At 43.4% G+C, this 25,287-nt stretch overlaps 1 long non-coding RNA gene across 2 annotated transcripts; it reads right to left on the bottom strand.

Moving 5' to 3' along the window:
- Positions 1–1,110: 1,110 nt before the first annotated feature.
- LOC113600598 (uncharacterized) lies at positions 1,111–16,706 on the bottom strand. 2 transcript variants are annotated; one of them, XR_008292640.1, is made up of 5 exons: positions 8,433–16,706; positions 3,229–3,786; positions 2,856–2,985; positions 2,373–2,425; positions 1,111–2,108 (listed from the first exon to the last, which is right to left on the bottom strand). It is a non-coding gene; the product is annotated as an uncharacterized LOC113600598 (long non-coding RNA). The 2 variants fall into 2 exon arrangements; XR_008292639.1 differs by having other exon boundaries at positions 1,111–2,425.
- Between the last annotated feature and the right edge of the window lie 8,581 nt (positions 16,707–25,287).

Below are 25,287 nucleotides of genomic sequence, written 5' to 3'. Positions count from 1 at the left end.
CCAGCCTCTTTGAATTTGTAAACTGTAAATTGTTCCACACATGTAACATTTTTTACCTAAGTTCCACATTTCAAAATCCAACTGAAATCTAAAGTAGCCCCTGAAAATGGCATCATCATTACATCTCCCTGTTTTATTTTCTCCCTAGCCCCTTTCATTAGCTGAAATCTTTTATTTGTTCATTTGTTTACTGTCTGTGTTTCTTCACTGTAAGAGAAGCTGCCTGAGAGCAGGGGCCCTGTCTGTCTTACTCCTGAATCCCTAAAGGCTCGGGGTAGTTCCTGGCACGTAGGTGCAGCTCAATCACCGATGTGAATGATGAATGAATTACTAAAATTCAACCTCACCACTTAAACATGGCCCACCCCGCCCCGCCTCGGCAGGACTAAGTCTCTTGTTCACAACAGAAATATTACTAACCAGGAGTATCTTAAGAGAGGGCAAATCCGTGCATCATAAATCCTCCAACATTGTATGTCAGATGGTGTAATGCCTCTCTGGTCAAAGCCCTTAGGGCATCTCTGTCTCTGAATAAGAGCCTAAGCCCTCACAATGACCTGTAAGCTCCTTTAGGATCTTCTCTGTCTTTCATCTCCTCCCCAGATGCCTCGCACCTCATTTTCCTGCCAGTAACATCCCCCCATCCCAATCTTCCCTTTCTTCTCCAGCCAGATTGGTTTCCTTGCTGTTTCTCATATGTACGCAACATGGTCCTGCCTCGAGGCCTTTGCACATCTTCACCTCTGCCAGTCTGCCCCCAGTATCACATGACACACTCCATCACTTCTTTTCAGTCTCTTTTCAAATGCCACTTTACTGTTGAGGCCACCTCTGACCTCCCTAAGTAAAACAGCAATCCCTCCCTCATTTTCCTACCCTGTCACCCCACTTTATTTTTTTTTCCTTAATGGTAATCCACATCTACCATACTGTATGTTGATTGTTAATTTATCATTTATCCTTGAAAAGGATGTGGTCTTTTCTCGTTCATATCCCCAGGACCTACAACAATGCTTATCACTAAGTATTTGTTGAAGTAACGAATTTGAACCCATTGTCTATAGAGCAAACAGAGAATGTTCAAGGCTAGAGTTCTATTACAAAACACACACACACACACATCCCTACAGCTATCCCACTGTTCAAGTCTTGCTTAATTTCCTCTTCCAGGAATAATTCTTTCCCACAGGTGAAAACAGCATGGCACACATGACACCCAGAAGACGGGGATTCTCATCTTGGTTCTGTCACTTACTCTATAACCTTGAATGAGTCCCTTCACTTCTCTAAGCTTTGGATTCTCATTGGTAAAATCAGGAGTAACTGTATGTTTGTATATATATATCATGCTCAGCTCAGTGGACCACTGTGAGAATCAAATGAGAACAAATGGATAATGTATGAGAAAGCTCTCTGCAGCCCACAATGCACATAGCAAATGCAAGGTCTGGTCATCACACTCTTGGACAGATATGGACACAAGTGCATGAGATCATGTTTCCATGCTGACAGCATCAAATACATGAAATATCACCTACCAAACACAACAATTTCCAGATGCTTTATAGACTCTGGAATGGTCACTGACTGTTGTAAGCAAAGAGGAAAAGGGAAGAAGGAAAACTCACCAATGGACAAAAAGAAGATTTTTTAAATGTATAAAGCACCAAAGGCATAAATGCTTTTCAAGGGTCTATAATTATATTTGCCATAAGAGAAAATAATTGACTCCAAAATGGGAAAACAAACTAAAATACTGAATTTAACAAATATTTATATTCTGTAAAATGTAACTGGTTGAGGGGTAAGGCAATCCAATCTTCATATAGTTATATACTTTTTTTTTTAATTTGATGTGGGCACCAAAACATATCATGTTTTGGTGATGTGTGATGGGGTCTCTGACAGTAAGTATACCTGGCAGGCTGGAGCCCCTCCTGGGTACATGCTGACTGACTGGTTGCAGAAGACAGAAAAGACCAAAATGGCTGAAAAGAGTTGGGACATTGTGAAGGAGTGGAAAGATTCCCAACCAGGAACCAGGAGCCAGGAAACTCAGGGAAACCTGGAGCATACTGTTTCTGAATATCAGGCCTTGAGGGTTCCACCTGGCAAGCACAGAGTAGGACTTGGTGATACCTTGCCACCTGAAACAAACAAGCCCTGTTTAGACCAAGGGGGTGGAGAAGGGATGGACTGGGGAGGGAGGAAGTGGCAACCCGGCTGAAAAGGGCAGGAAAACTGAAGCGGAAGCGAGAGGCCCCATCAGGACTCTGTAGGGCAGGGCAGCCAAGCAGGAAAACTGACCAAAGGCCAAACAAGGGCAATTCTCCCACGGGTGTGTTAAATCCTGAACCAGCTGCTTTATATACGTGGTCTCTGTAATCTCACAAGGTTTCCGGGGCACGAGTACTATCCTTATTCTCTGTCACAAATGAGAAAACAAAAACTCAATCTTGGGAAGGGACTCCTGGCCCTCCCTCCCTCTCTCCCTCCCTCCCTTTCCTTCCTTCCTTCCTTCCTTCCTTCCTTCCTTCCTTCCTTCCTTCCTTCCTTCCTTCCTTCCTTCCTTCCTCCCTCCCTCCCTCTTTTCCTCCCTCCCTTCCTTCCTTCACTGAACAAATATTTTTGAGCATCTATTCTGTATAAGGCATGGTGCCAGACACAGGCAGAATTCTCTGTTGCAGGGGGCTGGCCTGTGCACTGCAGGATGTTTAGCCACATCCTATCCTCTACCAAACAGGTGCCAAGCAGTCCCAGCCCCACCTGGATCTCTGGTTGACACCAAAAACACCTCTAGACATGGCTAAATGCCCGTAGGAGGCAAAATCACCTAATCTAGTTAGATGACTTACCCAAGGTCAGGTGATTTTCAAGTGGAGAATTTAGAATTTGACATTCATCGTCTGACTCCATCCCTGGGCTCTGCCACAATACTGCAGCTCCCTGTAGAGAGTCTAATTTATCTCCTTTCTATAAGTCAGCCTGATTGAAAAAATCTCACAGACGTTAATTTAAGAAACTTTTATTATGAACTTCTTATGTACATACAAGGCACACTTCTAGATACTTGGGATCCAGGGTATAAAAAGTAGATAAGGTGTCTCCTCTCATTCTGAGGGGGGAGATAGTAAGAGAGCAAATAAATAAATAGGCCAGATAATTTCAAATAGTTCTAATTAACGGATTATGGCATAGAGTAGGATGAAGGAGAGCAGGGAAACTCACTTTAAGTAGGTGGCTGGTGAAAGTCTCTCTGAGGAGCTAGCATTTCAGCTGACATCTCGTTGATGAGGAAAGAGCCCTGGGAAGAGTGTACCAGGGAAAGTGTCTGGCTGGTACAAAGGTCTGGAGGCAGGAGTGCGTTTGAAAAATTAGAGGTGGTTTTCAAACTTCAGCAGTCACCAGAATCACCAGATGGGTTGGTGAAAACATAGATGGATGGGGCCTGCCCCCAGAGTTTTCTGATCCAGTAGATCTGGGGGTATGACCCAAGAATGTGCCTTTCCAACAGCTTCGCAGGTGATGCTGATGCTGCAGATCCAGGGACCACACTTTGAGAACCACTGAGAGCATCAGCAGAAAGGCTACTGTTTTGGGAGTGTGCTGAGTGCAGGGAAGAGGGTCACGAGATAACATCAGAGAAGTTGCAGGAAATTGAGCATGCCCTGGCACCGCAGGTGGGTGAAGTGTTGGCATTTTATTTTCTGTGGGGTGGGTAGGCCTTGGAGACTTTCAGCAGGGGAGTAATAGGATGTGACTTCCGTTTTTCACAGCTCCCTCTAGCTGACAGTATGGCAAAAGTGGAAGCAGGAAGGCAAGTTGGTGTATCTAGTACATATTTTCGAAAGTCTTTATTCCTTAGCATAACAACTATTGCAAACCAGGATAGCAAACCAGGAAGGGAAGGAGAACTCCAAGTCTTGTGTTCATGACCCAGAAATGATGACAATCAGAGTTGAGCCATAAGGTCTAGTCACTGGACATTCAGCCTGTGATTCCTAATTAGGCAAGATAGCTTGCCTTGGTATATATCAAAACTGCATGTTTAAATTGAGAATTCTTTTTATGAGAATAAAACTCCAGTGCTTGATATGCTGATGTTCTCTCCATGATGTTAACATAGAGTTGATACAGTCCAAGCCATATATATTTATATTTAACTGTGCTTGTTGTACGTGTTTAACAACTGGGAACTGCTATTCCCAGTGACAGGACATCGTCTTGTTGGTGAATGCTTTCTGAGGGACAAAGAGTGACCAAGATGTTGCCCTTATGGAAGTCTGGATGCCATCCTAGGAGTCTTACAAAAGTTTTACTGACCCCTGGTGGAAGACACAAACATTCTGCCCTGCTAGCTTGTCTTGGTAACTTCTGTTTTCTCCAAAGACTTTCATCCCTTTAGCAATGCATGGCCTTCTACAGACTCAAACCTCAGGCGTAAAACCTCAGGCGTAAAACAAGACATGGGAAGAAATGATCACAATAAATCTGGCTCTGTGGTATAATTTACTAGAGGAAGAAGTGGCTAAATTTGTGTGGGTCCCTATTAACGTGTGTAGATCTGTTTAATAGATGGGTGAGAGAGAGAAAATAAGAGATGGAAACATCAACTATGGAAGGTGATGAAATCAGGAAGTCACCCACTATTCGAGCCAATGTTTCCCATTAGACTGTAACACATTTTATTATGCAGTGGTCTGTCAATGCTCCCTTGACCCCCCCCCCTTTTTTTCTTTTTATAACTTCTGATACCCAATAGAACCAAGTTTGTCTTATCTTCTGTCAGCAAAATTTTTTTTAATCACCTGACCGTTCTAGGTTACTATGGAACAATAATTACTGATGCTCACAATGGTAACTGTGAGACCCCGTAGGATCATAACTGCCAACTTGCTGGAGGGAAGTTATATCATGTCTAGTCCTATTTCAATGATTTAAGTGCACTTCATGATTGTCAAAAATTAAAAGTTAGTGAACCATGTATAGTATATTTTATTTTCAGAGAGAGAGCGAGAGTATGCAAGTGGGGAAGGGGCAGAGGGAGAGGGAGAGAGAGAGAATCCCAAGCAGGCTCTGCAAACGTCAAGTCACCCAGGCACCCCATGGGGTAACTTGTTATTAGCACAGTATATAAGATGGACTCTAGAGGTAGTTATTTGAATGGTGCGTTGTAGAGGGCACCTAGGTGGCTTAGTTTGTTGAGCATCTGACTCTTGATTTCAGCTCGGGCCTAGATCTGACAGTCTGTGGGTTCAAGCCCTGTGTTAGGCTCTGCACTGACAGTGCAGAGCCTGCTTGGGATTCTCTCTCCCCCTGATTCTCTGTCCTTTCCCTAATTGCACTTGTGTGCGTGCGCTCTCTCTCTCTCTCTCTCTCTCTCCTTCTCTCTCTCTCTCTCTCTCTCTCTCTCTCTCTCTCTCAAACAAACAAACAAACAAACATTGAATGCTCCCTTTGATGCTCCAAGCTTGTCTGATCAAATTTCTTCTATTCCTATGAACCCTAGATTCTTGAAGTCTTAAGGGGAAGTCTTCAGGTCAATTTCACAGAGACTAGCCTTTCTAAAGAAGTAAAAACGCACACATACGTCTACAAAATTCTGCATGTCTGGAGACTCATTCTGAAAACTTACAATCTAAACAAACAAAACCATTCCTCTAATTATAAACTGTGCCTAACTTTAGGTCCACCCTAGGACATCAACCTCCCAGTAATTCTAGCTCAATTTCTGTCTCCTTACACTCCTATAGTCTTCATTTCCTAGAGACTGATCACACTGTGGAAGTGCAAATAGCTCAGGAACTATAAGAGAAAGTTATGAAGAAGACTAGTATTTAAACATATTTTGGTACATTTATATGTAAATTTCAGTATAAGCTTTGTCTCTCTCAAAATCTGAATATTTAAGTGTCACAAAGCAGACTAAAAATATACCTTCTGGCTTTAAGTAAGCCTTGAGAAGGGAATTGCCCACAGAACCATAATTCATGATTTCTCTAATTGTTCTCTCCTACTGGGGATTTTAGCCTGAGTTAGCCTACCTTAGCTGCTGGCCCAATAATTCCTTACCATGCGGGGAAAAAATGCAGACTTTAGTCTTATTTAAGCCTGGAGAAGCCTGGTTCCTTTCTTGTTCTTTTAGGCCTGTGGGGACTTGTTGCTAATGGGAAACCCCAGTCAAAGACTTCTCCAGGCGCAATGCAGACAGGCCTCACTGCTTTGTAAAATGTCTCCTCCCCACTAGTTCTTGTCCCGACCCCACCCCTGACCACCTCTCCATCTAAACTCACATCTGACCTGTTACCCCCCCCCCCCTCCCTTGGCTTGTCTGATCTTGGAACTCTTTGCAACAGGAACTGCCGATTGCTATAAATTCCATGCTGCTTTGACAAGGAGAATGCTAATCCTTTCGAGTTTAAGAGCCCACCAGATCTGCTTTAGGGGGAGACCACTTACATCACCTGGAGGGCGTGGGACTCTACTGTAGTCCTGACCACATGGAGGAGCCCTGGATTGGGGGGAAGGGGCCCCTGAGAATGAGCTCCCGCTTGGCCCACAGCTCAGTTCCCGTAATCGTGGATACTGCCTCCTGGCTGTGACCTGGAGAACCTTTCTGATATTTCCCTGTCTGGTCGGGTGTTACAGTGTCAGTCTTATAGCCGTCCAACTGTATACACTTCTATTTGTGCAGGATATTTACTTAATGAGCTGCATTCCGTTGGAGGCAGGGGAGTAGAGTTGTCGAACAAAAGAGCTTTGGAGCCTGACCACCTGGATCCAGTTACAGTTCTACCCCGGACTGGCTGTGACGTTAGGCAAATTCATTAAGGGGTGTAAGCGTCAGTTTCCCCATCATCCCCTCAACACACATACACAATGATAATACCTACTTCAGATGTACATGAAATAATGTATATAAAACACTTAATTCAGTACCCAGCACCTAGGAGGAGGGACTTAGTAAATGTTAAATGGCATAATGGCCTCCCCCCACCCATCCCTTACCACTTCCCCAGCAGCCCCTTAGAGTAAAAGTGACTCGGTTTCACATTCCGTTTTTTCAGCAGTTTTGTCTCCCAGAATTTGAATTAATGTCCTTCATGATTAAGATTGACATTTCAGCAAATCTTGCTGAAGTGTTCCAGTGGCTGGGAAAGGACATGTTCATTCATTCATTTACCCACTCAATAAATATTTATTGAATGCCTACTATGTCCCAGGGAGGGCACTGGGCACTGAGCATGCACCATGTGAGGTAGATGGACCACATGTTAGCCCTTAGAGTAAAGTCTACTCAGGGAGAGGATGGTGAGCAGGAAAATAAACTAATTAAGTTAATGCGAAACTCTTGTGCTACTCAGGAAACAAACAGTGCCCTGACATGGAGGCGTTATTTAAACAGAGTACTCAGGAAGACTTCCTTGAGGAGGCATTTAAGCCCATACAGGAAGCACTTGCAAGGACTGAGGGGAGCAGAGGGAGGGAGTGGGAAGAGAAGCCTTCAGAGAGACAAAAGAGCAGATGCCAACATCTGAAGGTCAGATAAACTAGGCTGCGTGATCTAGGCATAGGAAACGGGACCAAGTGGCTGGCATTTTGTGAATAAGACACCCAGGTCCTGCATTCAAGCAGCTTCTGCCAAAGGAACCTGTTTGTGGCGATAGGTTTGTTCGTTTTCCACATAGCAAAGGAAGCTCAGAAAAACTGAGGCGAGGCACTGGGGGAGAATCAAGCCCATATCCTCTATTCTTTTCCAACCCTCCAGCCATGCCACTTATTAAGCCTCTCCTTAATGCTTTCATCCTCGATAGAACTGACATTTCTGGGCTCCAGAAGTCAATCCCAGCATCTTTAAGCCATTATTGTGTATATTCTTCTATATGCCTATCTCCCTTATAGGAGAATAGTCCCAGAAGAAGCGGACCATGTCTTATTATCTTTGTAACCAGCATCTAGAATTATGCCTGACCCTTTACATGTTTGTTGAATGAATGACTCTTCACTAAATTTATTGTACTCACTGTTGCCAGGCAATATGCTAAGTGCTTTAAGTATATTAACTCAACTAATCCTCTTTATATTACCTAAAGATATGTACTATTGTTAGCAATACCTCACAGAAGAAATGGAGGCACAGAGAGGTTACATAACTCACATAGCTCTTAGAACTAGAAGGAGTTGAGCTAGGATTTGAACCCAGCCCGCCTGGGTGCCAAAGCCCCTCCCCTCCGCCCTAGCTGTTCACTTAGTCACGGCAGAGCTTCTCAAACTACTAGGCATGAAAATCAACCGAAGAACATGTTAAAATACACATTCCAGGGCCCCCCTTACACAGATTTCTGATTCAGTACTCGTGTTAGGGTCTGTTGCTGCATAACAAATTAACCCAAAGAAGAGGCTTAAAACAGCAAATGTTTATTATCTCCTACCTTCTGTGAGTCAGTAATCCAGGCACAGCTGAGTTGGGTTCTCTGGCACTGAGTCTTTCACAAGGCTTCCATCAGGAGGTCAGAGGCCGCTGTCGTTTCAAGGCTTGACTAGGGAAGCTCCAATCCCACGCTCACTCACATGGCTGTTGGTGGACCTCAGGTTTTCACTGGCTGTTGACCTGAGACATCAGTTCTTTGCCACATGGGCCTCCCCAAAACACTGTTCACAGCCTGACAGCAGGCTTCTCTCAAAGTGAATGAGAGAGAGACCGCATCCAGGACTATAGCCAAATCTTTTTGTAACCTCCTCTGGGAAGTGACATCCTATCACTTCTGCCTTGTCTCAGACATTGCCTACCACAGTAGTATGGTGTGGGACCCAAGAATTTGTATTTCTACCAAGCTCTCAAGAGATGGTGATGCTGCCAGTAGAGGACCACACTTTGAGTAGCACCAGTGTGCTACCCTGGGAGGGAGGAAGAGAGAGGCTGGGAGGGAGGGAGGAAATGGGCAAACCAATGAATACCTACCTATTTACCTAGGGCCCCCCTCCACCTTGGTCAGTCCTCACTGTCACCTATACCCCCTAGGCTCCACGAAAAAGTGCCAAGAAGTTGACTGTGAACTTAGAAAAACAGATGTCCACAGTGTCACTCCTTGGATGAGGACAGCCTGAGCTGAAGTGGATTCATCCTGTTTTCCACCTCCTACAGTCCTATGTTAAGGGATATAAAACATTCCCCGACAGCCAAAAACCTTGCCTAGTGAATTACAGTCTCACAGAGCAAAGAGGGATGATTTTTAGAGTTTCTCTTTCCTGCTCCCTGCGTTTAAAAAAAATACAGTGCAAGGAGGACCCTTTAACCCCACTAGGGTCTTTAAGAGCCTGACCAAACAGTGATGGCCAAATCCAAGGAGACTTACTCTTCCTACCCAAGTTAAACTGGGCTCTCCAGTCGGTCTTGCCCTGGAGCAACTTCTCTCACTTCGCAACCCAGGCCCCGTTTGGGACCCCTGCTGCCGGGAAGAGGCAGGAGAAATCAGCTCCAGGAGCAGGGCCTCAGCTCCTGCAACTCCAGAAACTTCGGGCGCGGCACACTCCCCCTTCCCTGCCTGGATGGAAGCGGAGGGTGTGCTGGTGCCGAACAGCTGCTCAGGGTGCAGGGAAGAGAATGTTACTAAATATATGTTCTTACTGTATACTGGCACGTCAAGAAAAATTATATCTCCTTGTTCTCCACTTGGGTGTTCTTTAAAAAAAATTCTTCACACAAGCACAGTGCACCTCTCAACTCCTGCCCCTGACTGAAGAATCCAATTGCAGTCTAATTTATTTTTCTCCCCACACCCTTAAAATAAATGCCCTCTTGTCACATTCTGACAGCTTCTGGTGCATTCCACCACTCCCACCACATCCACGGCTTGGTCTCAGAGTCTCTTAGCCTTTCAGGCTTGTTTTCAACACCAGCCTTTCTCAGGGAGGCACTCAGGGTAACGCGCTTGAGATTGCCAGGGAGGGAGGCTCTTTAAGATGCAAGCAAGTTACCCCCAAGTTAGTGCCTTCCGTCATTCCTGCCTAAACCATAAATCAATTTCCAGAACACTATAAAAATATTACATGTATCATATGCGTACGACATTTGTGTGTGTGCAGAAGTATGACCTTAAATCAGATCATTAACATTATGTTGTCTGGGATGTTTCTATCAGGAAACGAAGTTACTCTGTTCATTCCTTGCCCAAGATTCTGTAGTAATGCTGCTCCCACCTTATCTCAATTGCTGGTTTACACATCAGAAGCCTCAGAAGGCTGTTAACTTCATAAGAACGAGGATGATCTACTTTTCACCCGTTTCCTGGACACCTAGCACGGCACCCTGACACCCTGTGAGGTGCTCCTTAAATTTGTGTTGGATGAATGAATGGAGTGAATCCCTAATTTTTTTATCTTTTTTTTTTTTAATGTTTATTTATTTTTGAGACAGAGCGAGACAGAGCTGAACGGGGGAGGGTCAGAGAGAGAGGGAGACACAGAATCTGAAGCAGGCTCCAGGCTCCAAGCTGTCAGCACAGAGCCTGACGCGGGGCTCGAACCCACGGACAGTGAGATCATGACCTGAGCCGAAGTCGGACGCTTAACCGACTGAGCCACCCAGGCGCCCCAAGTGAATCCCTAATTTAATGTAATGCAAATTTACTAAGAGTTTCAGAAGAGAAAAGAATTTTTTAGAAGATTTCTAAGTAATCTCTACACCCAAAGTGGGGCTCAAACCCACAGCCCCGTGATCAAAGGTCTCACATTCCACATACTGAGCCCTGAGAAAAGACAGTTTTTAAAGGGTTGGAAACAAATACCACCTGAAAATTAATTAGCCTGATAAATCATCTTTGAAATGACACAGGCTGATAGGGAATGGGATTTTCTTTATAGTAAGTTGATTTTCACTCATTTTAGAATCAGTAGGAGGTGGCACACATTTAGAATTACTATTTTTCCGTAAGCCCATTCGCCTCATTCTCACTAGGTTTGCTACTAGCTACGGCTTATTTTTAAGACTAAGTCCTTCACCCAAGTGTTCAATTTATTTGGCTCTAAGGAGCAGTCATTAACTGTCCCAGAATGAGTGTGCCCACAGTAATGGAGTGGCCCCCTGGCCACCAAGTTCTGCATCCCAGCCATCTTCCTGGCCCTGCTCCAGGTCTCCTGAGGTGGCTGGGCTTGGAGGCGAGCTGCCAAGGTCCGAGGCTGTGTGTGCGTGTGTGCGTGTCTCCTCTGGCTTCGTGGCCAGTATCATCAATAAACTGCTTCCCACTTTAAACCTTTTAAAATAAAGGTTTCTCTTGTTGGACAAGAAAAGAGGAAATTTACTATGAAACTATACCGCCAGAGAAAACCAGTTTTACCCCTTAGAAGCTGGAATGATTTTTTCCTACAATAACTCTAAAGTCTGAGAGCGATTTGGCTCTTGATGGCCCCATGGTCAAGAGAAGAGAGGGAGGCTTCTCCCTTTCCCCCACCCCATCTCCAACTACAGGTGTGCGTCTAGTCAACCACGTGAACACAACTTCACCGGTGGGAGGGATCTACATTTCTATACATTCCTTGTCCTCCTGCAGAGACTCCTTTTCATGCCTTACAAACAATAAATGATACATTTTTAAAAGTTTCAAATTTTGATTCTGAAATGACCATAAAGAGTAAACTTTAAAAAAGAGATTGACAAAATACGATAGTAGTAGATAGAGAATTACACTTTTCCATTCTCTGGCTAGTTTCTGATTCAAGTAACAGTACACTCAAACTCAAATGGGCTTACACAACTTACCTTATTGCTAGCTTCTCACTTAACAGGTGGTCTAGAAGTTGGCATTGGTCGGAGGAGAAGGTCAGCAATGCCAGGAAGAATCCAGGGGTTTTCCGGCTTCCCATTTTACCATTTATTTTTCTTTTTTCCGAAAAATGTTTTTAAAGTAAACTCTACACTCCACATGGGGCTTAAACTCACAACCCCAAGATCAAAAGTCACATGTTCCACTGACTGAGCCAGCCAGGTACCCTCACCTCTGGCATTTTGCCATTTTTAATGTGTCACTGAGATCTGCAATAATGATACAATATGTCTACCCCAGTTCCAGGCATTTTGTCTTCACATAACCCCAACCAAAAGCTGGAAGCAAGGGGAACCACAGCAGCTCTGGCTGTATCACTCTCTTTCTTACTAAAGAGGAAACTTGTCCCAGAACATCCCACCCCACCCCAACATTCCCCTTACATCTCATTGACCAGAAACAAGTTACATGGTTACCAATCAGCAGCAAAAGAGAATACAATAACCATGGCTGTCTGTATTCATCTGGGCTCTGCAGAGAAACAGAACCGATAGAAGATACACATATATTTATATTTATATATACATGTTATATTTTTGCTTACAAAGAGATCTGTTATAAGGAATTGGCTTACGTGATTATTAAGGCTGGCAAGTCCCAAGATCTGCAGTCAGCAAGCTGGAGACTCAGGAGAGACGATGGTGTACATTCTAGTCACAGACCAAGTTTGATTATGAGGACAAGAGAAGACAGTCACAGAGAATTTTCTTTTACTCTGCCTGTTCTAGTCAGGCCTCCAATCGACTGGATGAGGCTCACCCACAGTGGGAAGACCAATCTGTTCTACTAAGCCAACTGGTTCAAATGTTAATTTCATTTACAGACACTCCCAGTTGAGCCAAATTATCTGGGCACGCCATGACCCAGCCAAGTTGACACAACTTAAGCAGCACAGTGACTCAGACTGAGAATAGTCCATCAGAGCCGAGCCTGCTTTCCCTAGCATGTTACTGCTCAATACCAAAACAAAATTTTGATTGTGTTAGCAGAGAAGAAAAATGGATAATGGATAGGCCACAGATAGTGTCTTCTGCAGTTATTTATGTGTTTACGGAAATTAAGGTTTTAAAAGCGGGTTAACAACAAACCCAAAAGAAATTTGGTTCATACCGCCATTTCCCTGGGGCATCAAAAAATGAGAATAAGTGGTATTTTGGGGGATCATTTGGGTATGGACATGCTTGAGGTCTCTTGGGAGATCTACTAGTTTGGGGTCTAGTTGCTTTTCAGGGCTACGAGGTGTTTAGCTTTTTGAGTATACCCTATTCCATCCCATTTGTATACTGAAACTACAGTAAAGGTATTCCTTTTTTTTTTTTTTTTTTTTAAGAGGGGAGGAAGGAGAAGACAGAGAGGGAGAGAGAGAATCTTAAGTGTGTTCACAGTGGAGCCCCATGTGGGGCTTGATCTCAACACTGTGAGATTATGACCTGAGCCAAAAACAAGAGTCAGACGCTTAACCGCTTAACCAACTGAGCCACCCAGACGCCCCGAGGTGTTTCTTTGAAAGCAATTTTAGTATTATCTGTGTATTTTCCCTTTGCCTTCACTTAGGAAAAGCTATTTTGCTAAGATAACCTGGACTCTGTGACAGGCATAAGCATATAGCTGTATCTAGATCCATAGTCGTCACCTTTTCTATACCAGTAATCTCCTCCACAAATCTTCTTCCTAATTTTATTGCCTGTTTTCAAAATGGAGGCTATAAGTGGAAGTTAGGAAGAGTTGAATTTCCAGATGACTGAGGAATAGTAGAAAGAAATGTGATTCTACAATTAATGTTGATTCATTTGCTTTGCTGGGGAACACTTCTTCTCACGAAAGAATGACTTCATAATGCCATTGTGAGGAGAAAACGACCTAACAAGGGTAAAGCACTGTGTACAGCAGTAAGCTTCCGATAAACGTTATGTATTATCATCCTGATGCTAAGAAAAATAACACTTGTTCAGAAAAATTTTATTTTTACCAGTCATGTTCTTGTAGAAAATTCAGAAAACGTAGATAAGCAAAGAAAGGATAAAAATAACCTGGAATTCCATTATCAAGTGATTATATATATATATGCACTTCAAACATCTTTCCATTCACATTTATACATTTTTGACTAAAGGTGAGACAATATTGAACAATGCTGCTTTGCAACTGAAAGCCTCTCTTACGATGCATTTCACACATTATTTCATATTGATATACAGTTTCGCTGCATCATTTTTTGTGTTCATAGAGTTGCTCCACATTTTGCTCAGGCAATCCCCTATTGGACATTTAAGTTATGAAAATATTTCTACATAAAAAGGAATTGGATGGTGCAGAACTTCGCAATATTCAGTTTTTTATACTCCAGTAAGCGCTCCCCTTTACAGCGTGTCCCTTGGTCCAGCAACTGAGGAACGCACGATCTTAGCATGTTCTCTCAATTGCTTCCAAGCCCTTCTTTTGTGTGAGTATTACTAGAGGAGTGTTGAATTGCTCTTATCCTCAAGTAAGTTTCCAGAGCATTCAGAGGACTGGAAGACCTCTTCCTTATGACTGTTCATAGTACCTCTGGAAGCACAGGCAGGGGAACCTGGCAAAGTACAACGCTGTTAGCAGTGCTTATTGAGAGTCTCTAGAACAATACTTCTAGAAACCTGGACAGAGTCCCCTGGGCGTGAAGTTACAAATGGCTAGTCCAAAGCCACAGTAATGCCTGCTGCACTCAACACCTCTGAGGAGCTACTTCCTGGAGCCACCTTAAATCCTCCCCTTCCATCGCAACTACAGAAGCCAAATGTGGGTTTTAATCCAAGGAATTTCAGCAAATAGATTTACTTTGGTATATTTTCATTACCAAAACTATAGCATATGCTCAGGTGACTTCAGAATGTGACCACTTATTAATCAACAGATAGTTATTGTGTATTTGGGGGTGAGAGAGAATACCTATAGCACATATCCCATTAATTAACCTGAGCCATACGAGTTATCTGAGTAATTTCCACACTGACAAAAATTGGCATTTTCGTTACCTATTACATTCTCTTTTTTTATGTTTTTATTTTTCTAAGATTTCTTATAAGTGTGAAAATATGATTATACAAGTCAAGCACCTGGCTCGGTGCCTCATGTATAAGGCACACAATACACAATATCTCTTTCCTTTTCTGCTCTTGTAAGGGGTTACAGCTTACAAAGCACTTTGATGCCCATCATTCATTTGGTCTTGTAAACCCCGACAGGGTGGCACATCTATGTCCATTCTATGTACGAGAAGGTATTTAAATCTAGCTGTGTTAATCCTACTTCCTGTTTCAGATTATGAATTATTTCAAGACAATGCCTTCCCTATGTTTGTTTCTACCAGATAGTTCAACATGTCAGAGTTCAATAAATAATACATGGCAACAGTGAGAATTTTTTTTCTATTGAAATCCATCTTAAATGGGGGTTGTAGCTGTTTTTTGCCTCCAGAAGTTCTGCTGCTGATAGAAAGAGACAAAGTACCCTTTCTAATGTGAATTTATGGAATGATTGTCTGCCCATAAAAAATTATTCTCCAGCCTGGAGCAATTAAAGTGGTCTCTCTCCTCTCCAAATTAATGTAATTAATACTATAGTCTTGGTTGTTTATCATGTCTTGATAATATCACAAGGGAATGAAAATATTGGCTCTTTTATCCCTTTAAATAGCTGAGATGGAACTGTTCAGGCTCTAATGTTACAACAGCTGTTTCTCATGTCCCAGAATATAATTGGTTGGTACTGAGGTTACTAAATTGTAAGAAACTGACTTTGGCTTTATGCTTGCCTACTTTTGGTGGAAGGAAGGATGGGAAATGTTAGCTTTCTCTTGTAATGAAAAGGCAAAACCTTTTCCAATGAAATGGCAGCTTCCGGGTCTCATCTGTGTAATTTTCTTTACCAACCCACTGTCTCCTGGTTTGCTGCATGACACGGCTGGGAAAGCAAGACCATTCTAGCTAGCTTCCCTCCTAATTAGCTCTCAACCCAACACAGCTGGTCGAAATGTATCAGGGCTTTCCCACGAGGGCCTCTTTCTGGAAGTCATTGTAAAGTGGTCTGGTCTCCAATGGCAAATTCAATAGGGGATTTGAGACCATAATTATCCCAAATCAGCTGTAGAAGGGAGGTTCTTTTATCTGAGTATCTTCATGGCTTAGGGCAGTTGTTCTCAAAGTGTCATCCCTGGATCAGCACCAACAGCATCACCTAGGAACTGACTAGACATTCAGATTCTCAGGGCCACCCTGGAACTATTGAATCAGAAAGTCTGGAAGAGGCAGGAACTAGCAGTCTGTTTTAACAAGCTCTCCGCGTGATTCTGATGCATACTGCATTTTTCAGACCCACTGGTTTAGGGTCTCACCAGGTTTTCCTGGTTTGTGATGGCCGGCTGCCGGCCTGTCTACTGCCTGCCGCCGTTAGTCTCTCACAAAATAGAGCGTATGGCACTTTTACATACGTGTAAAGTTCATACTCCTTTACACCAGCCTCCTCAGAGCAAACTCACTCACTCATTGACACTCTCTTTTCCTCATTTGTTTCTGGAGTTGCAGGGCACAGCCGCAGTCTGTAATGTACAAACGAATCGTACGGCAATCTTGTTAAAATGCAGGTTCTGGTTTAGCACGGCCAAAGTGGGGTTCCGACCCCCTGCCTTTCTAACACGTTCCAAGGGGCTGCTGCTGGTCCAGAGATCACGCAGAGACTGGAGGAGGTGGCCTCTAATTGTGAAACCAAGTAGGCACGGGAAAAACTACAAACCGTCCTAGAAACCTTTGTCAGTACAAATGAGAAATGTAAGAAATAGAAGAGTTCATCAGGTCAGGACTTGAAGAGGCTTGGACGAGATCTGTCCATTGCAGAGATGTTCTTTATGTCTGCTTTCTTCCTCCCTGTGCTCCCTGAGACCCTCCCTCTCCCTTCCCTCCCTCCTCCCGCACAACACCCCCCTCGCTTTCCTTCTGCCACTCCACCCCCACTCACACTCTGCTCACCTGCCTGCTCCTTTCAGACCGAAGCTGGGTTCTTTGTCAATCCTCGCACCAGTTCTCACGAACCGAGAAGCTAGAACCAGGGCCAACACTTGCACACGGATCTGGTGGGAAAACCCGCAGGTGGAATTTACGGAGAAGACCTAACTTTACCACTAGAGAAGCTTTTCCAGTTGCAAATCCAGTTGTTCACTACTGAGTTCTGATTTCCCTGGTGTTCTCCATCCAATGAGCTGTACAGCTTCTCCATCGTTTCAATCTCTCCCTTTAGACTGGAAAGAAATTAAGTGTTATGTTGGATTTTTCCAGCAGCTTCCAGATTGGCAGATTTCCTTTAACCTTTGAGAATTACTTCCAAGTTTCCCTTTGAGGAAAGCTGGTGGTGTGCACAGCTGATCTCTTTACCCCCAGGTCTGGCTCCCCTAGCCTAGCTGCAGGTGTGTGACTTGGTGGAAGGGGCCACTTTGTATCTGCTGTGGAACAACAGCAGGAGAGTTTTAGAGAAATGAAAAATAAAGCAAAGGGGTGATCTGTCAGCAAGGAAGAAAACCCAGGGCTTTGCTGTATGGGTAAATTCCTACTGGTTTCCTCCTGACTCTTTTTCCTCCACCATTTCTTCTTTGGTGGTTTTTCTTCCACCAGAATGTACATCCCTATAGTCTTATAATTGCCCTATAGTCTTCTTGACTTATGAGATTGGGAGAAGTATCAACTTAAATTTAGGAACAGAGGTTTTCCTTCTTTGCGGTGTTCTTATACTCTATAGGTTAACACAGTGTCACCCAACAAATATTAAGAATGCACATGAGCAGTGGTTGCACACGTATAGAAAGCACTTCTCTTGACCATAAAAGCTAACTTCTTTCTTCTCTTCCTGTGGAGGTAAGTTTAGAGGGGAAATGTAGGTATCAATATTAGGCAGAATGAGCCAACAAGAAGAGGTATGGGAAGGACATCTGCTTGGAATGCAGGAATCAGGGACAGAGCGATGGAGGAAAACTTGATTTGGAATGTAAAAAATAAGGAAGGAGGTGGCATGGAGTAGTGATAAGAGAATGAGGCTTAGAGTATGTGTTCTGATCACCTGTTAGTGAGTGGCTGTAGTCAGTGGACACCCAAGTGAGTGCATAAAAGCACTTCACGGGTTAGGAAATAAGTGAAGGAAATAGAAACTACTCTAGGTAGTTCAAGCAGAAGAGGATTTAAAATAGGGAAATAAGTGGTTACAAAATTGTGGGAAGGATGGCAGGGACTGAAAACAGAGGCCACCACTAGGCTTCCAGGCTTCTCCTGCAGTTACCACCCCCATTTCAGGAAGCTACAGGAAAACCACTTTCACCATTACCAGTGCTCCACAGCCCCAAATGTGGTTCCTAGACCAGCCTTCCTGGTCACCGCCAATGCTCCCATTTGATGAGACTGTGAATCAGCCAACACCAACACTGAAGATGAATGGTCCTCCTCCTTTCCACTGACCAAGCTCATGAGAGTCCAACTCATTGGTAAATCCTAAATTGCATCTGTGCCTAACAGCAAGGACAGACTGGGGAATGAAGTTTTCAGCTTTCTGGGCTGTGAGGTATGAGGAAAACTGGAGACAGAGGTGTGAAAATGGATGCTAATGATATGTGGTATAAGTATCAAGTACAGTGCAGAGAAGCAAGAAACACTGGTTTGCATTAGAGGAATAAGTCATGTTGGGTGAAGTCAGCTCAAAGACTGGTGTCAGGGTTTTGGCAAACAATAAATTAAAAAAAATATTTCCTTCAAGCTGAAGGGAAGTCCAATGATAGAAGGAAAGGACTGTCACAAGAAACTGGCAGAGAAGGAAACATAAGTGCATGCTTCTCCCATTCATCCAATGGAAACTAACAATAGCTTCCATTCTGTCTGGCTAGGGTAGAGAAGACACTATCACAGCTTGCTCATCCCCTGAAGCCGGACCCCCACGTCTTCCTCCTGCTTATCCACCAGAAGGCCGAGACCCCTTTACCATTAGCTCTCATTCAGACTCTATGAGCTGGGACCTTCCCCTTCCTGCTCAACCCCCTAGGGTGATAAGCACATTTGCCAGCAGCTCTGGAGTCAAGGCTGCTTACAGAGACTGTGCCAACTCAAACATGTCCAGCTGGAAGTCGCTGCCTCCCAGCCTTCCTTCCCTTTCCCCTCCTCCCCACTGAAACCACAGGGGCTTCTGAACCTTCTGACAAGCAGACATGAGATAAAGCAAGAGGAGCAAGTCCCACTTCCCAGGGAGGAGCACAGATCTAGCAGAATGGTAGCAAGTCCTAGCCTTTTAAAAACATGGACACTCTAGAAAATGGCACAATTGAGGTAGAAGAATAAACAAGTGGAGTGGAAGAATAGCTAGCACACAGTAGAACACTAGAGCACAGCCAAAATGCTTTCACACTCCCACCTCAGCATACCCTCCACGAAATCCGGGAGCCTCTCTGTCTTACATATTGCTGTTTCCCTGTGCCTGGAACAGGATCGAGGGTGTAGCAGGCAATGCCTCACTGAGATAGAGAGCACTGTACCATGGAGAAGTCAGCACTCAGCATTTGTTCCCTGACAGTCTGTAGCCTCTTTTGCAGTTCAGTTGGTCTGTATGATTATTAGTTCTGGCCAACAGGCTATGAGTGGAAATGGCATGTGTCACCTCTAGGAAAGGGTAGTTAAAAGCTCTGAGCTATCCCCACCTTTCTCTTCCTTCCCTGCAGGAACCTTGGAAACCATGTCTTGACTCAAAATACAGAACTCTGGACCTCTGAGTCACTGGATGCCTCCCCTTGCCTCACTGATCTGCATCAGATTTTACATGAGTTTTGTTGGGCTACCTGAGATTTCAGGGTTTTTATGTTATGGCAGCATGGCCTAGACTATCCTGACTGATAGATGCTGAGCCATTCATACATTAATTCAGCAGACATGTATTGAGTTCTCCACAGTGTTGGTCACAGGGGACAAGAGACTGGCATAAAAGATATGAAGCTATGGAAATTTTAAGAGGTTGACAATATTTTCCTGACTCAGGTTTAGGAAAGCCTTGGGATTTCTGTAGCTATTTGTATAATAGAACAGAAATACTTAGTAAATTGAGACTGCCATATGCTTAGAGAAGACTCAAAAATGAAAACATCCTTACATCTTACATGTCTTACATTTTGCAAAGGCTGTCATGTGCATGATCTTACTAGATTCTTTTTCATAACCCTATGAGGATGACAAGTTAGGTATTATTCCCATTGCCATAGTGCAAAATGAAGTCTAGGCAGCAGAGAGCCTATGCACCAAGCTGTTTTCCAACAAACAGTCTGATGTTTAACTTTCCATGATGCAAAAATACAAGCACAGAAGCTGAGATGTAGGTTAAGAGGACACGAATGAGACAGGAAAGAACTCTAGTAGTTTTGGCATAAAGAGTAAGAATGTTAGCTCCAATTCAGTGAGTAACAGAAGCCATATGGATCTTAAATGGAATATCATCATACTTAATTTATCTTTGTGATTCCACCTGACTCCATGAAAATTACTAGGAGGTGAGCAAAGAAGAAAGACAATATCTGGGCCTTCAAATCTAGACAACCACATCCAAGGAGAAGAATAAAGGAGGGCTAGGAAGAGTCATGGTCCTGAACATGGTCCTGGTCATCCGTTATGACCGTTTCTGGCAAATTTCGGAAAAGAGCCTCTTGTTGGGACAGTTCTCAACGGTCTATGTTCTAGGATAACAACCTCAGCTCACTGTACCATGAAACAAGACCTTCTTAGGCTTAGCAGTGGGTAGCCACACAAATCTTGTAGCCTTAACTAAATATTTTCACTACATATCTGGAGATTGTAGAGACACATAAAAACACTGGCACTTAATTAGGAAAGTTTTTGCAAGTCAGCCCCAAAGAAAGACCATGCATCTCTCCTGGGTCTTTGAACCTCTTGTTGCCACTGCCAAAATTAACAAATGTTAGACGCAGACTCTGCTACTCGACAATGTATAAGTCATGAACTGAAATGATATTAACCTTTTAAGAATCCATCTCAGCATGAACTCTACATCCAAATCCTACTTTTATCTCTGTGCAGAGTCTACTTCTGCAACTTCCCTTATATTCTTCTATAAGTTCCCTCTTGCCTTATATCATCTAATATCTTTCAATGCTTCAAACCCTAAATCAAGTCTCTCTCATTCTGGAACCTTCCCCTGACCATCCCTACCCACTTCGGACTGTACATTTATCTATTCAATTCATATCTTTTGAGTGCTAACTCTATTGGGCAAACTGTGTTAGGCACTGGAGACACAATGGTAAGTTGGGCAGCTCAGATCTATGGGCTAAATTCCAGTGTTAACAGACCAGAGTATTTGTTTCCTGCTTTCTGCTTCTACAACAAATTCAAGCACTCCTACATTGGCCCTTAGAACACAATGCTGGCATGAATGCTTGGCTACCTTTGTACAAGTAAGCTCTTTGATGGTATGGACCATACATGTCTTGTACATTTCTGGTCCCTGCAGTGTCAGGCAAAAGTGGGCTGATTGAGGAACATCTATTGATATATACAAGTGACTAATATTATCCTATGTCATATACTTTGTGGGGGTGCATAGAGAGAGGAGAGTGAGGGAACAGGAGGCATGTTTAGACTTGGTTTGCCTAGAGCACAAACACAGAGATTTGTTAGAATGATGAATAATCCATAGCAGGCATGGACTAGGACCTGTTTATTTCCAATCTAAGAAGTTTGATATGGAACTTCTTCTGGTTGAATAACTCAGCTCATACTACTTGTTTTAGTTTACCAATAGAACTACACCAGGAAATTCATGACACTGGGGAAAAAAACCCCAGTGAATTCCCTAAGGTGGACTTTGAGTTGTGTGTTTTGGGGGCATAGTCAAGGACCTGTGATTACCTGTACATCTGATACTGGGAATCATTGGGGCTGGGTGAAACCAACAGATGCACAGTACCTATGAGTTCAAGTCCTCTTCCTTTTAGATAATGTGTTTTGCAGACTTCTTATTTATAGTATTAATGTTATAGGATCCCCAAGTCAATTTACATAATTTTTTCACAATTGTGAAAAGATTTGACTATGGCATTATGATTATTTTAAAGCCAGAAGAAAACTTTAGGGTTAAACCTGTCTGAAACCCTCCATTTCACACATGAGGAAACTGAAGCATAAATAATCTAAATGACTCACCATAGATCATATAATCAATTGGGATCAGAAGCTGAATTAAAGGGGCGCCTGGGTGGCTCAGTAGATTGAGCGACCGACTTCAGCTCAGGTCACGATCTCATGGTTTGTGAGTCCGAGCCCCACGTTGGGCTCTGTGCTGACAGCTCGGAGCCTAGAGCTTGCTTTGGATTCTGTGTCTCCCTCTCTCTCTGCCCCTTCCCCACTCATTCTCTGTCTCTCTCTGTCTCAGAAATAAACATTTAAAAAATTTTTTTTAAATAAAAAAAATAAAAAAATAAAAGAAGCTGAATTAAAATGTGGAACTCATGACGCTTACCCGTGCCTTTTACACCACATCATGGTGACTGAGTTAGGGAACGGCACCTGCTGGCAAAGTGCACCGTAGCAACTTCCTTCTATCTGTGTTATACATACCCAGGCTGATAAATAGTAATTATCAGTGGTAATTTTTTAGAAATGTGGAGTATAGACCTCAGAGAATCTACAGCAAAGGGGGATCAAGTCAAACTTACAAGAATTAATCTCCAGGGGTGACTCAGTGGCTCAGTCAGTTGAGTGACTTATTTATTACAGCTTAGGTCATGATCCCGGTGTTGGGGGATCGAGCCCAATGTCGGGCTTCATGCTGAGTGTGGGGCCTACTTAAAATTCTCTGTCTCTCTCTCTCTCTCTCTGTGCACCCCCCACTCCTCTAAAATTAAAAAAAAAAAAAAAGAATTAGTCTCCAATTTTATTAATCTCCAACTTTCTGGGCAAGGGAAAGGTGGGAGTGTTCCAAATAGAAAGGAAAGAATGTAGATTCCAGAAAGTGAGACAGTATTCTCAAGCGTTATGGAAAACAGAAGGTGGGAAGACCTGAGGAGGACAAGGTCTATGTACAGTCTTTTCCTGGGTCCCCAGCCTAGGTTACAGCAGCTTGTTTATATAACTCCTTGTGTTTGTTTCCTGTGGCTGCCATAACAACTTGTGACCAACTTACTGGCTTAAAACAATAGCAGTGTGTTTGTTCACAGTTCTGGAGGCCAGAAATCCAAAATCAAAATGTCAGCAGGGCCCATTTAAGGTTTACCCAGGTAACCCAGTGTTATCTCTTCATCTCAAGATCTTTAACTCAATCACATTTGCAAAAATCCCTTTTTCTAAATATGGTCATATTCACAGGATCTAGGAATTTACATGGATCTCTTGTGGGAGGGGGCATTTTTTTGCCCATCACACCCCTTCACTTATAACTTTATTGCACATATTCATTATTTGGATAATTACTTTTGATAGTCTCCACCCTTAATGTGAGGGTCCAGAAGGACAGAAGTCTTGTCTGCTTTATTCACTGCTGCTTCCAAAGCACCTAGCAATAGTATCTGGGACATAGCAGATATTTAATAAATGCATGGGGATTAAAAGTAAGGAGGGAAGGAAGGAAGAAGGGAGAAAGGGAGGGAGGGAAAAAAAAAACATAAGAGGAAGGGGTGAGCAAGGAGGAAGGTGGGGAAGAAGGAACGTTGGGGGTAGGGGGGACGGAGAGTGGGAGCAAAGACAGAGAAAGGAGAGGAGAGGAAATCTCCATATCTCACTACTAGTTCTTATCAGAGGGGCAAAGGTGGGAGAAACAAGGATGGGTTTTATAAGCTGAAGGTCACAATTAGTACGTGATGAAGCTTGTATTTGAAATCCATTGCTATCCAGTACAAGCAGCCCTGGCAGATGCTGGGGGTTAGGTTAGGGTGGGAGGATTGGTGTACAGAGAAGTACATGGAATGCTTGCCCTCAAGGAGTTCACAGTCTCCTGGGGGAGCCAGCTAGCTACTCTCTTTATACAGATGGTAGTGTGTCAAGTACCAAATAAACAGGGCCTGGACTCTGAAAGATTTTAATGCCTTTGGATTTTATTCTATAAAGCAACATTTAGATGAGATTTCCAGGCATAAGCAGTAATATTCAAAATTTGCTATTTTGATAGTAAATAACAATTTTGCAGCTATTGTGTAATTTTAAGTACAAATATCTATTATGACTCATACTCAACTACATTAGCCCATGGGATTATCCTAAAGGGTAAATTACATACTTGGCCTAAATCCAACCACTGGAAAATACGCACTTGAAAATGCACAATTATGTCATTCCTGAAATGCATTTCATGTATGAATCTGAGTCTTCAAATCCGAATATTCTTGAATTTTGACCAACATCTGTGAACTGTACAGGATCAAGACATTATTTAGTGTTGAACGCTGTCTTGAGCATTCATTCGTTCATTCATTTGTTCATTCAGTCATTAACATGGTTGTTTATTGAGATCCTAATGTGTGTTGTTCTGGGAGCTGAAGATACAATTTGAATAAGAATATAACCCTTACCTTCAAAGAATTGCAGTCTGTGTTAATTGGGTTAACCAGAGAGCGGATGCAGTGACAAATTTAGGAATGCAAGAGGGTTATTAGAGAATGACCCACGGAAGTGAAAGGGTGAGGGAACCCTTTCTCCCCAAAAGCAGATAAGACATCTGAGAAAGGAAAGACAGAGAGGTAGGCTCAGGCAAATCCTCTCTGGCCAGTGAAAAACCTGGGCTTGCTGTATGGGGAGTAAAGAGAACAGAAGACAAGACTCAAATTCAGGGTTTTTCTGCCCCATGAATGGGATGAAGAAAGTTCAGAGAGACTCATACAGTCAATGTCTCTGAGCACAGGCTGAGGCAGAGCAAGCCTCAGACCACAATGCAGAGCTGACGAAGTCTCTGCCAACCCAAAGATTTCCCACTAGAAGTTCTGCATTAGCCCCAGCACCACTCTTATGCTCACTGGCTGGGGCTGCCCCCAAAGACCAAGGCCTCAACTTGAAAGGGAGGTAGATCTCTGAGGCATTAACAGCTGGAGGCCGTCAGCTAACTGCACTCCTTGCAGTTAAATAGCAAGTTCTTTCTTGAAGGGAGATCAAAGTGACGCAACCCCCTGGCTACCACATGGTGCGATCAGGAAGAAGGCAAGTAAACAGGCGATTTAAATCCAGTGAGGGTAATGACAGGGTGCCACCGGAGCTTAAAGGTGGAGCACCACACTCAGACTTGGGGACAGGAACCCTTCCAAGAAGACGTAGCATTTAAGATGGAGCCAGGATTACAAGCAGAAGTGAGTCAAACGAAGGGGGCAGGGCTAACTAGATATGGTTCAGGGCAAGGAAACGTTGTGTACAAAGCCTTGTGGGAGAGAAAGCATAGCACATTTTGGGGAATGGCAGGACCTACAGTTTGATTTTAG

Source organism: Acinonyx jubatus, chromosome F2 (genome assembly GCF_027475565.1).
Source record: "Acinonyx jubatus isolate Ajub_Pintada_27869175 chromosome F2, VMU_Ajub_asm_v1.0, whole genome shotgun sequence".
NCBI classification, from domain to species: domain Eukaryota; kingdom Metazoa; phylum Chordata; class Mammalia; order Carnivora; family Felidae; genus Acinonyx; species Acinonyx jubatus.
This window is presented reverse-complemented; position numbering and strand designations above follow the sequence as displayed.